We start from the raw sequence: 12,705 nt of genomic DNA, 5'->3' as shown, positions 1-12,705 counted from the left end.
GAGACCAGGAAAATATTGACAGTCCTGGGGTGAATGGAAGAACATTACCTACCCAGTAACTCATGGGTAACAGATGCCTCTGACAAAAATAAATTCTGAAAGAGAAATGACTTCCTATTCTGCTGTGCTGGATAAAAATTAGTTTCTTACTTAAAGAACCATCAAGGTTTTATCCCATTCAATTTGTTTAAGCGTAGAGATGATCTCAGTATGTACTTTTAAGAGAACTGGCCATGCCCAGGACAAAAAACACTATTTAACATTTTATTCCTGTAATAGATCATGTCATTTCCAAGGAGCATGCCTTTGCCATATTTTTATTTTTTGCTCACTGCTTAAGACTCTCAGTCAATGATTATAGCATTAGCTGTCCTCTCTCTCTCTCGCCACAACACAAAATAGATCCGACAGATAGATTTTTCTGAATACTTTGAAGTACAGCAAATGGTCAAAGCTTTCAGGGTTCTTAACATCTCCGTGGAATTGCTGAAGACCTTTCAATCCCACTGGAGCTCAGCATGTAGGATTGGACCCTAATTCTTCCATCCAAATGCACAGATAACATTAATGACAAATAAGTACAGGTACAGATGGGAAAAGACCTCCTAGTGTTTTCTATGTAAATTTCTCTCTAGCTAGAAGCCTCAGTTCAGCAAAGCAATTAAGTATATTCTTAAATTACACTGAATTAAGTTAAGCACATGCTAAAGTGTTCTGATGAATTGGGACTATAGTGCCCAAACTGTGGCAACATTTATAAGCAGCAATATACTGAACTGTCAATAATTCTAAACAATCAGTGAATGGTCGTTCTAAAAACTCTTCAGTGTTCAGTCCCTGCCATGGGATTAATAATACATTTCATCTCATTATGAGACCCTCAGATATGATACTTCCGTTGATAAGAGTTCCCTGTATTGGCTTTCAACAATGTGAAAACCCCAATGCCTGCATTTTTATCATAACAGTGTCTCATTATATGCTGAAAATGTTCCCTAAAGTAATATACTAGTATGTCCATTAATAAAAACAGATAATAAGAGGAGATGGTTCTGTAACAGCATGTGATTGTTGTTGTCAGGGAAATTGGTTCATTGTCAGTAGAGAGAGTGGCCAGATCCTGGCTCCAGCTGAACAGTACACAGGGGGCAGGGAGCAAAAGTCATGTAAACTTCACTATTATACTCCCTGATTCTGGGACCAGTATATACAGGACAAGTTCCAGCTGTTGCAATCCTGTGTTTTCCTCTAGAAAGGTATCACACAAAGGAGTTAGCCAAAAAAAGACTATCTGCTTCACCATTTAAAAATAATTAGTTCAAAAACATTTAGCTCCTACAACTTAGAGCTGGCCATGATTTCATATTGGGAAGTTAGAAGTTTGGCAAGTATTTTGGGGGAAAAATCCACTGTTGTATATGTACTGAATTTTTTCCCATAAAATATGCAAAAGAATTCTGGTTCAGTGTGTGGACTTACTGTAGCACCTCTGCACAGGATCTCCAAAAGAATTAATGTCTATTGTGTCAATGGGCCTAATTGCATGGGTAATTGGGCATGCAGCAAGGGAATATGGTAGACTCCATTGAATAGTTGTAGGGAAGGTACTACAGTGTTGTATGCTAGGGATCCTGATTTTCTTGTTTGTGTCATGCTTTCAAAGTTATTTCAATGCATTTTTGCAAGAATCTATTTTTCTTTCTTTCTTGGTTCCATTAAACAATAAGGAAAATACCTCTTTCCCTCTCTACTGTCTCCTAACTTGCCAAGAAAGAATACTCTTATGATCACCCACATGAATCTCTTTTTATAGCCGAGCATTACTGATCTCTCTTCTTAGATGCATCTCTCTTTATAGCTATTAAACCAGAACCTGGATTGGTGTGACAACACAATGAACATTAGTTTGAAAGATAGACATTGGCTCTCAGGGGTGGAGACTTTCTTCCTGGAATCAAAGCTTATTGTGCATACTGGGAACAGCTTGATTTTAGTGAGAAAGGAAAACATCAGAAGAGGAAGTCAATAGGGTCAGAATATAAGAGCCTTTACATGAGGCTAGTGGTTAGAAAAACTTGTGAATTTCTTTAGAATGGGTGGATTGAAAAGGATAAATCACATACTACTCATCTATACTAAGGAAGCAGTGAAAGCCTTGTAAGACCTGTACTAGCAATAGATCAGGCAGCTTCAGACACTTTCATTTTTCTTAGCATCTCTTTGTATTTCAAGTCAGAGAAGCAAGATAATCTCTATCAGTAGTGTGGAAATTATATTGGTAATTTGACTACAAGAATATGGGACCTGCAGTGAGTTGTTTTAGCAATTCCAGTATTCTGTAGCAAATATCAAACATTTTCAAACCACTGTAAGCAATTTTCAGTTGTCATACTTCTCTTCTAAATAGAAAATTAAAACCCTTTCTTGAACCATAACTGACAGCAGTCGCAAAGGTGCATTATTTTGGATTAAATTGCTTCTCTGAGATTGGATCTCCCTTTTCCATCAGAAGTGGGGCACAGCCACCTCTGCATCCCCCCCACCCCCCCCCCCCCCACACTCCCCCAATCTCCTCTGGATCCTGCAAAGGTCCATGGTTTGGGGTCTACACCAGAGGAGGGAGTGGCCCTGGGGGGCACAGCCTGCCCTTCAAGCTCTTAAGAGCTTCATCAGAAGAGATGATACAGAGCCATCTCTTTGGGAGCCAGGGGGCAGCCATCAACAAGAATGAAGGAGATGGAGGTCACAGGTGTCAGTCTCCTGAGACCTGTGCACATCCCTCAGGATTTGCCAAATTTGGAGGCAAGAACTGATATCTAATTGAATAATTCATAGAGTAATAGATTTTAAGGCCAGGAGGGACTGTTGTAATCATGTAGTCTGACCTCCTGCATAACACAGGTCAAAGAATCTAACTTAGGCTATGTACATTCTACCACTTAACTGCAATATAACTTATAAGAGCTGTGAATAAGTCACCTCCCAAACTATGTAAGTTACACTGACCTAAGTGCCTGTGTGGACAGCACTATGTTGGCAGGGGAATTCCTCCCACCGACATAGCTACTTCCACTCATGGGGGCGGGAGTAATTAAGTCAACAGGAGATCTCTCTTCCGTCAAGTTAGAGCATCTGCACTAGCAGCTGCACCGCTGTAAGCTCTATATTGCAGCTGTTGCCTCAGTAATTTCTGCACCAGGCCTGTAATTTCTGTTTGAGCTTTTAGAAAGTTATCGAGTCCTGAGTTAGGCTGCAAATGATGGATAAACTACCACATGCATTGGCAAGTAGCCCTAATCGTTAATTATCCTCCCTGTTAAAAATGTGCCCCTCATTTCTATTCTGAATTTGTCTAGGTTAAGCTTCCAACCGTTGGATTTCATTATGCTTTTTTCTGCTAGATGAATGATTTCCCTTCCCTGAGCCCTATTCCATAGGTTCAGGTGGGAGATGATCTGGCCCTATATGCTAGCATTTGAAAGCTTTCAAATTATTTTCCAAATCAGAGCTATATATTTATATTGATACAGTGGTATGTGTTGGGATGGAAAGTGCTTTAATCACAGTACTGAAAAGCATTCTTTCCTGCTAAAGGTACATTTACTTATCTCTAGCTGGAATGATGTAAAGGCAGAATCCATCTTTACTAAAAACTTGATTGTGAGTGTGACCATATTTCAAACGTTTCTACTTGTTTGAGAGAGAGAGTCTCTCCACTTATAGTGGAAAATACCACTTGAGCCAGTTGTCTCTCTCAAAAAGGAAGGAACTTGTTAAGTGCTGCCAATGTAATTTTATAAAAACAAAACAACCAAGCCAAATATATTCCCACACTTAAGCGATCCCTCCCCCCCTCCACCCTCCGCAGAACTGGGACATATTTTTGAGATTCCTTTTTCAATCATTGCTGGTTATGAAAATAACTGTAAAAAGCTGTTCTGTCTCTAATCAACCTGATTCTCCTGATTGATTTATATAGCAATTCCATAAACAGAATCCCTTCCAGTTATTCTTGTTTGGCCTTTTGAAAACATAACTACCATATAAGTGCTATGGTTAAATACTGATATTACGTCATCCAAAAAACTAGTCTGAGAGAAGACTCAAATTGTAAGCTAATTATTCAAAAGTTTAGGGGTGTGCTTTACAACATAGTCTTTCATTATTTCTCGCTTAATTTTTTCCTAATTAGTTTGGTCCAGTTATGTAGACAGTTACTTTGAGGTGTATGAGTGCTCCCTGGTGATAGTCATACTAAAGACAGCGGCATTTGTCTTCAGCAGGATTATGTTGAGGAGTAAAGTGACTCCTGGGAGTAAATGTTTGCTAAAATGAGCACATGGATATAGTCAACACTGAACTCTTGCATGACTGAATGAATAGAGAGAGAAAAGAGGAGGCTGGTAATAAAGGGGAAATGTATATTCATATAGTAATGATGGGAGAGCAAATGCACAGAAGTACATAAGAGTTGAATGAGTATTTGGGCAAATATATGTTTTTAAAATTTACTGGAGTGAGGCTTTGTTTCTATTACTTGGTGTAAGAGATATTCAAACCAAAAGGGATAGGGCCATTGCCCTCACACCCCTTTGCCAGATAGTGGTGAAGTGTAGTTGTTTCTCCTGAACGTCTCTGCTTGGGCAGGCATTCTGCACAATATTTCCCAGAGCCCTCTTTGAGCCAGTGTGACTCCATCCTGATGCCTCTTTGGGCCAGCGGCTAAATGTCTCAAATTCAGCTATTAATTTTCACAAAGCGTTTTCTGAATTTCCTCCTTTGGTTCTTTGTCCCACATTCCCTGTGCGGGCTCCACTTTCCATAATGCTAACCGGTTGGGAGTAACTCGGGTCAGAATGAGTGTCTGTAGTCATAATAGAGAAACTTCCATTTGTTTTGGTTCTGTACACTGAGGTGATGTTTTTAATGGTACATGCTATAGACAATGATTCTGGATTACTATGCAGGTGCCTACAACTAATTTGAGATCAAACAGTGCAGTCATCTGTATGTGTTTCCAAGCTCATTTTACCATCTGGAGAGCAAATATTGTTTTCCCCCCTCCCCCCTCCACATTTTACTCATATAAAATGTTATGTTGAACCTTTTTGTGGATTAAGACTTTATATTGTCCAAAATGGGTAAAATATTATTTTATCCTATAAACATGTTATATAAAATTATTGTTGACTAGACTGAAAGGACTTCACCTGCAGTCCCTTCAACTCTGGCCTAGATCAATCTATTCTTCTATGAGATATTGGTCAGACAAGAAGGTTTCACTGACAGAATGTTATTGCAGAGCTGCTTTGATATGTGGAAAATACCATTTTCATTCACTTCTCCAACAAAGACACTAATCTCAGATGCATCAGGGACAAGTTGGAAAGTTCATTTGGACAACCTACAAATTCAAGGAACTTTGTTCCCCTGATCATCTGGGGTTACATATGAACATCCTGGAACTGAGAGCCATCAGACTGCCAAAACTCGGTGGTGTAAACCTTCACAGGCAACACAGCAGCTATGTGCTACATAAACAAACAAGGGGACACCTGCTTCTCACCCCTCTGCCTAGACACCATCTAATTCTGGGATTGGGCCCATTAGAACAGGGTAACCCTGGTTGCTCTTCATCTCCTGGGAGTCAGCAACAGCATAGTAAACTTCCTGAGAAGGCAATTCATGGTCTATCACAAATGGACCCTACACAGACACATCATAGGCCTGATAGTCTGTCATTTGGTATCCCCCATAGTAGAGTTGAATGCCACCAAGAAAATGCTAAGTGTGTCAGAACTGTTGTTCCTGAACAGGCCTGAGTCCACGATCTTTCCTGAATGCTATCCTCCTGTAGTGGAGCCAAGTCCTGCTTTACACTTTTCCACTGATTCCTCTGATTCACAGGGTAATGTCCATGACAAAAGAGACATAGCCATGATCATCTGACTGGCCATGACAATGCTGGATGACAGACCCTGTTACAGATGTCCACACAGATCTGATCCAGCTCCCAGACTGCCCAAGCCTGATCACACTGCACCACAGCCAAATACTTGATCCAGACCCAGCATCACTGCATCTGACAGTGTGACTGTTATCTGTACAAGTACTGCAGACAGAGACTGCTCACTGTGCGTCCAAAAAATCCTGATACATACCAGGGAAATATCTACCAGAATGATGTATTCATCTAGATGGAATAGGTTCTTGACCTGGGCAGCCCAACATGGTCTGCTTCCAATCCAAGTCTCAGTACTGAAGGTCCTTCACTATTTATTTGCACTTAATACAGGCCAGCCTGTTGTTCAGCTCGGTGAAAGTCCAGCTTATGGTGACCTCAGCTTGTCATCTACCTTTACAGTCATGCTTGGTCTTTTCTCAGCCCACAGTATTAAGTTCTCAACAGGTTATTACCTATTGATCCGCCTGTCAGGAAACCTGCGTGGGACTTTAATCGAGTCCTCCTGAGGCTTATGGAGCATCTGTTCGAACCCCTCTCAGAATACTCCCTGCACCTCCTCACTGTATAGATAGTCTTCCTAGTCTTGCTCTTAAATCAGGAAGGTGACTGAGTGTCAGTATTAATGGCTGAACCTCCAATGCGACATTTCATAGGGACAAGGTCGTGCTGTGACCTCACCCGAAGTTCATTGCTAAAGTGTCTCAGATTTTCATCTAATCCACTCGGTCAATCTACCTGTCTGCTTCCCAGAGCCACACCTAGCACTAGGATAAAAGAAAATGAACACACTAAATGTAGCCAACATTTCTTGTTGTTATATTGGAATGACTAAACCATTCAGACTGTTGCCCCATCTATATCTAGCAATAGCCTGGTGTTCTAAAGGTCAAGCCATCTCTTCACAAAGAATATTGAAATAACAAAATGTATATCACTGTTACCAGTGGGTTGGCATACCCCTCTCACTGAACATCATGGCTTATGCCACCAGAGCACAAGCAACATCTATGATTTCCTTCAAGAATGTGCCAGTATCAGAAATCAGTAAGGTATCAACATGATGTAACCAAGCGACCATTGTCAAACACTATGCCTTGGATTTAGCTGCTAAGTCAGATTCCAAGTTTGAGAGAGCACTACTTCAATCACTGTTTGACTGATGCAGCTGAAGCTCCTCACTCCCATCATCCCAAGGCAGTACTGCTTGCTAGTCAGCTACAGCGGGACTCACACTGACACATACTCAAAGAAAAAAGAATGGTTACTTACCCTATCATACTGTAGTTCCTCGAGAACCATATGTGGTTAGTCAGTGTGTATTCCACAGCCTGTTCTCCATCCCCACTTTTCAAGTCTTCAGCAACCAGGGGCTTCAAAGAATAGTGAGGGAAATTAAAGTGAGTCATAGTTGCTCTGCCTTTTATGCCCTCACACGGGAGCACGAGGTGACATAGGCGCTTGTGTAGCCATAGCAGACACTTCTATTTAAAAAAAATGAGTTTCACACATGAGATATGTGAGCACCTCCAGTGTAGCTGCCCTGATCACAACATCTCGAAGAGCCACAGTTACCCTACAACTAACTGTTCCTTTTAGCATCCTAATGACCTTATCCAAGGTTATAAAAAAAAGTATATTTTCTCATCAGTCTTGTAAGCTAATTTTTTGAAAAACAGATAATTCCTTGATGTAAAACAATGAAAATTAAAGCCCTGTAACATTACTCAGAATATAAATTTGAATGTTTTATGTTCATAATTCTCTCCACATGATGAATTTTTATTCCTTTCTTCCTTCACTTTCATCCATAGTTTTTCTTTGAACATCAGTCCTTTGGCAACCTCATTAGTGAAGACCTCTGAAGAAGTTAGAGATATAGCTTTTACCTTTCTTATATTCATAATTTATTTAGCCATCTGACAGGTGATGCACCGGAGAAAGACATGGGATTCAGGCATCCGTTTCCCATTTAATCTTCTCCTTATCCTAAGGGATGTGAGCATAAAGCAGAAAAGTGATATTCTCGTTCTGATCAAACTCATTATAAACTAGTTTTTGAGGAACACTTCTTTACTAAAAAGGTCCATTCTTCATCCTTTTAAAGACTCAACTGTTATACACCATACTGAATTCTTATGCAGTTGTGGATACAAAGAAGTCTTTGGTGAACTTAAACACAAAAAAGAAGCTTACAAAAAGTGGAAGCTTGGTCAGATGACTAGGGAGGATTATAAAAATACTGCTCAAACATGCAGGAATGAAATCAGGAAGGCCAAAGCACAATTAGAATCGCAGCTAGCAAGGGACATGAAGGGGAACAAAAAGGGTTTCTACAGATATGTTACCAACAAGAGGAAGATTAGGGAAAATGTGGGCCCCTTACAGAATGGGGGAGGCAACCTAGTGACAGAGGATGTGGAGAAAGCTGAGGTACTCAATGCCTTTTTTGCCTCTGTCTTCACAGACAAGGTCAGCTCCCAGACTACTGCACTGGGCGGCACAGAATGGGAAGGAGGTGAACATCCCGCAGTGCTGAAGGAACAGGTCCAAGACTATTTAGATGCATTGCACCCGAGGGTGCTGAGGGAGTTGGCTGATGTGATTTCAGAGCTATTGGCTATTATCTTTGAAAGCTAGTGGCAATTGGGGGAGGTCCCTGATGACTGGAATAAAGCAAATATAGTGCCCATCTTCAAGAAAGGGAGGAAAGAGGATCCAGGGAACTACAGACCAGTCAGTCTCACCTCAATCCCTGGAAAAATCATGGAGCAGGTCCTCAAGGAATCCATTTTAAAGCACTTGGAAGAGAGGAAGGTGATCAGGAACACTCAACATGGATTCACCAAGGGAAAGTCATGCCTGACCAACCTGATTGCTTTCTATGAAGAGGTGACTGGCTCTGTGGATGTGGGGAAAGCAATGGACGTGATATACCTTGACTTTAGCAAAGCTTTTGATAGGTCTCTCACAGTATTCTTATCGGCAAGTTAAAGAAGTATGGGTTGGATGAATGGACTATAAAATGGATAGAGAACTGGCTAGAGCATAGGGCTCAATGAGTAGTGATCAATGGCTCCATGTCTAGCTGGCAGCCGGTCACAAGCGGAGTGCCCCGGGGGTCGGTCCTGGGGCCGGTTTTGTTCAACATCTTCATTAATGATCTGGAGGATGAGGTAGATTGCACCCTCAGCAAGTTTGCAGATGACACTAACCTAGGGGGAGTGGTAGATACCCTGGAAGGTAGGGATAGGATACAGAAGGACCTAAACAAACTGGAGGATTGGGCCAAAAGAAATCTGATGAGGTTCAACAAGGATAAGTGCAGAGTCCTGCACTTAAGAAGGAAGAATCCCATGCACAGCTACAGACTGGGGACCGATGAGCTAGGCAGCAGTTCTGCAGAAAAGGAGCTGGGGGTAACAGTGGATAAGAAGCTGGATATGAATCAGCAGTGTGCCCTGGTTGCCAAGAAGGCTAATAGCATATTGGGCTGCATTAGTAGGAGCATTGCCAGCAGATCGAGGGAAGTGAGGCCGCACTTGGAGTATTGTGTCCAGTTTTGGGTCCCCCACTACAAAAAGGATGTGGAGAAGTTGGAGAGAGTCCAGCGGAGGGCAACAAAAATGATTAGGGGGGCTGAAGCACAAGACTTATGAGGAGAGGCTGAGGGAACTAAGCTTGTTTAGTTTGCAGAAGAGAAGAATGAGGGGGGATTTGATAGCACCTTTAACTATCTGAAAGGGGGTTCCAGGGAGGATGGGGCTAGGCTGTTCTTGGTGGTGGCAGATGATAGAACAAGGAGCAACGGTCTCAAGTTGCAGGGCGGGAGGTCTAGGTTGGACATTAGGAAAAAGTTTTTCACTAGGAGGGTGGTGAAGCACTGGAATGGGTTACCCGGGGAGGTGGTGGAATCTCCATCTTTAGAGGTTTTTAAACTGCGGCTTGACAAAACCTTTGCTGGGATTATTTAGCTGAGGTTAGTCCTGCTTTGAGCAGGGGGTTGGACTAGATGACCTCCTGAGGTCCCTTCCAACTCTATGATTCTATGATATGTGTGAAAATCCATTGTGTTCAATCCCCCACCATATAGCTCACCTGACCTGTGTGGCATAGAGATTTTGAACTGCATACTTGACAAAATAGTAATAATAACAACACCTAGCTCTTATATAGTACACCTAACCAAGTAGGACACTGATTCTAGACCTATTAAAGGATTATTTTTAATGCCACCAACAAACTCAACTATAACTGATTTTTTTTTCATTAATTATTTTCACTATAGTTTAGGATCTGCAGCTGCAGAGTCTGATCCAAAGTTCTTTGAAGTCAATGGAAATGTTTCATTGAGTGCTTTGGGTCCAGACGCTTATACCCAGATAGATGGTATTTCTTCACATCACTCAGCAGTGACCCCTCTGGCTGAATGAAGTAGCAGCATCAACAATCTATGAAGAGATTCTTATCTAGTTCTCGGTGTCTGGGGGAATGTAGATGTAACGTGGGACCTGGAGACTAAGGGGGCTGTAACATGGGACCTTGAAATGAAGAGGCAGAAAATAAGGACATGGGGAGAAAAATGGAAGATAGAATACATTTTGTGTATTCACAAATGCCCAGTCCCATATTTATTCCTCTAGATCACACTCATGAGTGAAAGCAGGCCAGATACTCTACTACACCTGGTGGAATTCCATTGAAGCCGAGTTACTCCAGATTTACACCAATGGATCTGTCCCAATATGATTGATAAGATGATAATGACAGTTCTTTTTCATGAATACATATATACCAATGTAATTACATGTAGATGTTATATATTTAGCATATATATTTTGGTTCAGCTCTCCACCAGCAAAATTAGTGACAATTTCACAAAGCGTAAAAATGGATTGGCACTATTTCTTCTCTCTATCTTTAAAACAGAAGTGCTTTGAAAAAACACAAAACGTTGTAATCATTGTAAATTGTAATCTTCAAAGTAGACATATAAAAATAATTAGAAATATGCATTTTTGAAAGTAAGTGCTTCAAGCATATTAATATAGCCATGACTTCTCAAATTGATTTCAAAATTAAACAGCAAATACTGCAACTTGAAAAAGTATACTTAGGTAAAACCATTAAATAGCAATCAACAAACTCTTCAAATTTAGGAAATTACAGATTATGGGTGTCAGTCATTTTGATTTGCCAAGGACACGGTTATTCACTCAAAACAACTCGAGGTAGTGAATATACCCTTGAAACATCTTCCGGTACATGAGATAAACTGTTGCGTATTTTCTATAGCCTTTCTCTTTTGCTCTTTTTCATTCAGCATTTTTATAGTATTTCCTATTTTTAGCAAATCTAAGGATCTTTTTAATTATGTTACGATCATTGCTCATTGCTTTATCGGGAGGACTGGCATTCTTAATTTTGTCTAACTGTCCTCTTTAATTTGTGGGGAGCTGGTCTATTACTGCACTGCAAATTAAAAGGATGATTGAAGTTTCCCCTATGTATATTGTTTGACATTGTAGAAAAGGTGTTCTTACCACTATATATTTCATTGAAAAGAGCAAGCTGTGTGGCCAGCTTGATTTGTGTTTCCTGTAGAATTGTAAGAATTTGCAAAAAGCCGTCTGGTGAGTGAGATTCCTTTTAAAATAATTAGTAGCCATAAAAGACTGAAATGCTTAATTCAATTGCTGGAGAATTTAAAAAGTGAGAAATTTGGGCAGCAAGAAACCCTGTAGTAAATAATAATTATAAATAATAATAATTAATAAAAACCCATTAGATGCTGAAACCAGTCCAGGAGGAGCCAAAAAGACCTGATGCAGTCATTTATTGATTTAAGCAGTAAGGAGAGGCCAGGGGCATGAAAGAGACAATGAGGCAACCTGGGAGTTAGTCTTGCCTGCCAACCCTTCTTTGATTCCTTGCTCCTGAATAGTACTTTTAAAGTAACTAATAATTTTGATGTGCTTGGTAGTAACACTTTGTCTGCTTCTATAGCCCTTACTCCTAGAAGCTGCTAGCTCTAATATAAAAGAAATCAAGGACAATATTGAAGCATTTCACAGGATTTTGTGTGGGGATGACAGTCTTTTCACTATCTCTCACATATAGTAAATAAACAAAAAATAAACAGAGGCCAAGCAATAAATGTATATGGCGTCTGAACTCTGCAATAGTGGCTGGTAGACGTGGTCTCTCTAGAACGGGTAAGGCATCTAGTAGGGAACTATGGAGAGGCTTGCACTGCCACTGCCCATTCCATGCTAATTAAGATGGAGAGAGGGCTTAGATCTCCTGAGGTGTCGCTTTGATTCCTTTTCCCAACACTAAAATACTTCAGAAGATGTAGAGAAAAACAAATCTCCAGAGAACCTAGATGGCTGAGTGAATTCATCTCTCAGTTCTTGGGGTCAACTCTGAAGGATGAAAGTCCTTACTCTCAGTCAGATGTTGAGCATATGTGAGGTGAGATACTGGATTCAGTTTACTATGTAATAGCCTGGTAAATATTTTACAGTTGCTGATAATTACCACCCTTGTTGGCAGGACCAACAGTGAATGGCCACTGAGGCTCACTTCACTTCTTGTAACCTGGTGAATGGTCTTTCCAGATCATGGAGGAGAGCTATTAGCAGAACAGTGTAGGGAAGCAGCATTGCCACTTCATATTCTGTACATATTCTGATCCTGTCCATACTAGGCCTGATAAGGACACTGTAATGCATAGCATAGGC

General features: G+C 40.7%; 1 protein-coding gene across 3 annotated transcripts in view; it reads left to right on the top strand.

Annotated features, from left to right (window-relative positions):
• TENM1 (teneurin transmembrane protein 1) overlaps window positions 1–12,705 on the top strand; it is a 428,532-nt gene that overhangs the window by 275,936 nt on the left and 139,891 nt on the right. The gene's annotated exons all lie outside the window — the stretch shown is intronic.

The sequence above is a fragment of the Emydura macquarii genome, unplaced genomic scaffold, assembly GCF_026122565.2.
Source record: "Emydura macquarii macquarii isolate MOO-44397 ecotype Brisbane River unplaced genomic scaffold, CSIRO-AGI_Emac_v2 contig_1253, whole genome shotgun sequence".
NCBI lineage: Eukaryota > Metazoa > Chordata > Testudines > Chelidae > Emydura > Emydura macquarii.
Note: the sequence above shows the minus strand (reverse complement) of the source record. Positions and strands in the feature narration are given on the sequence as shown.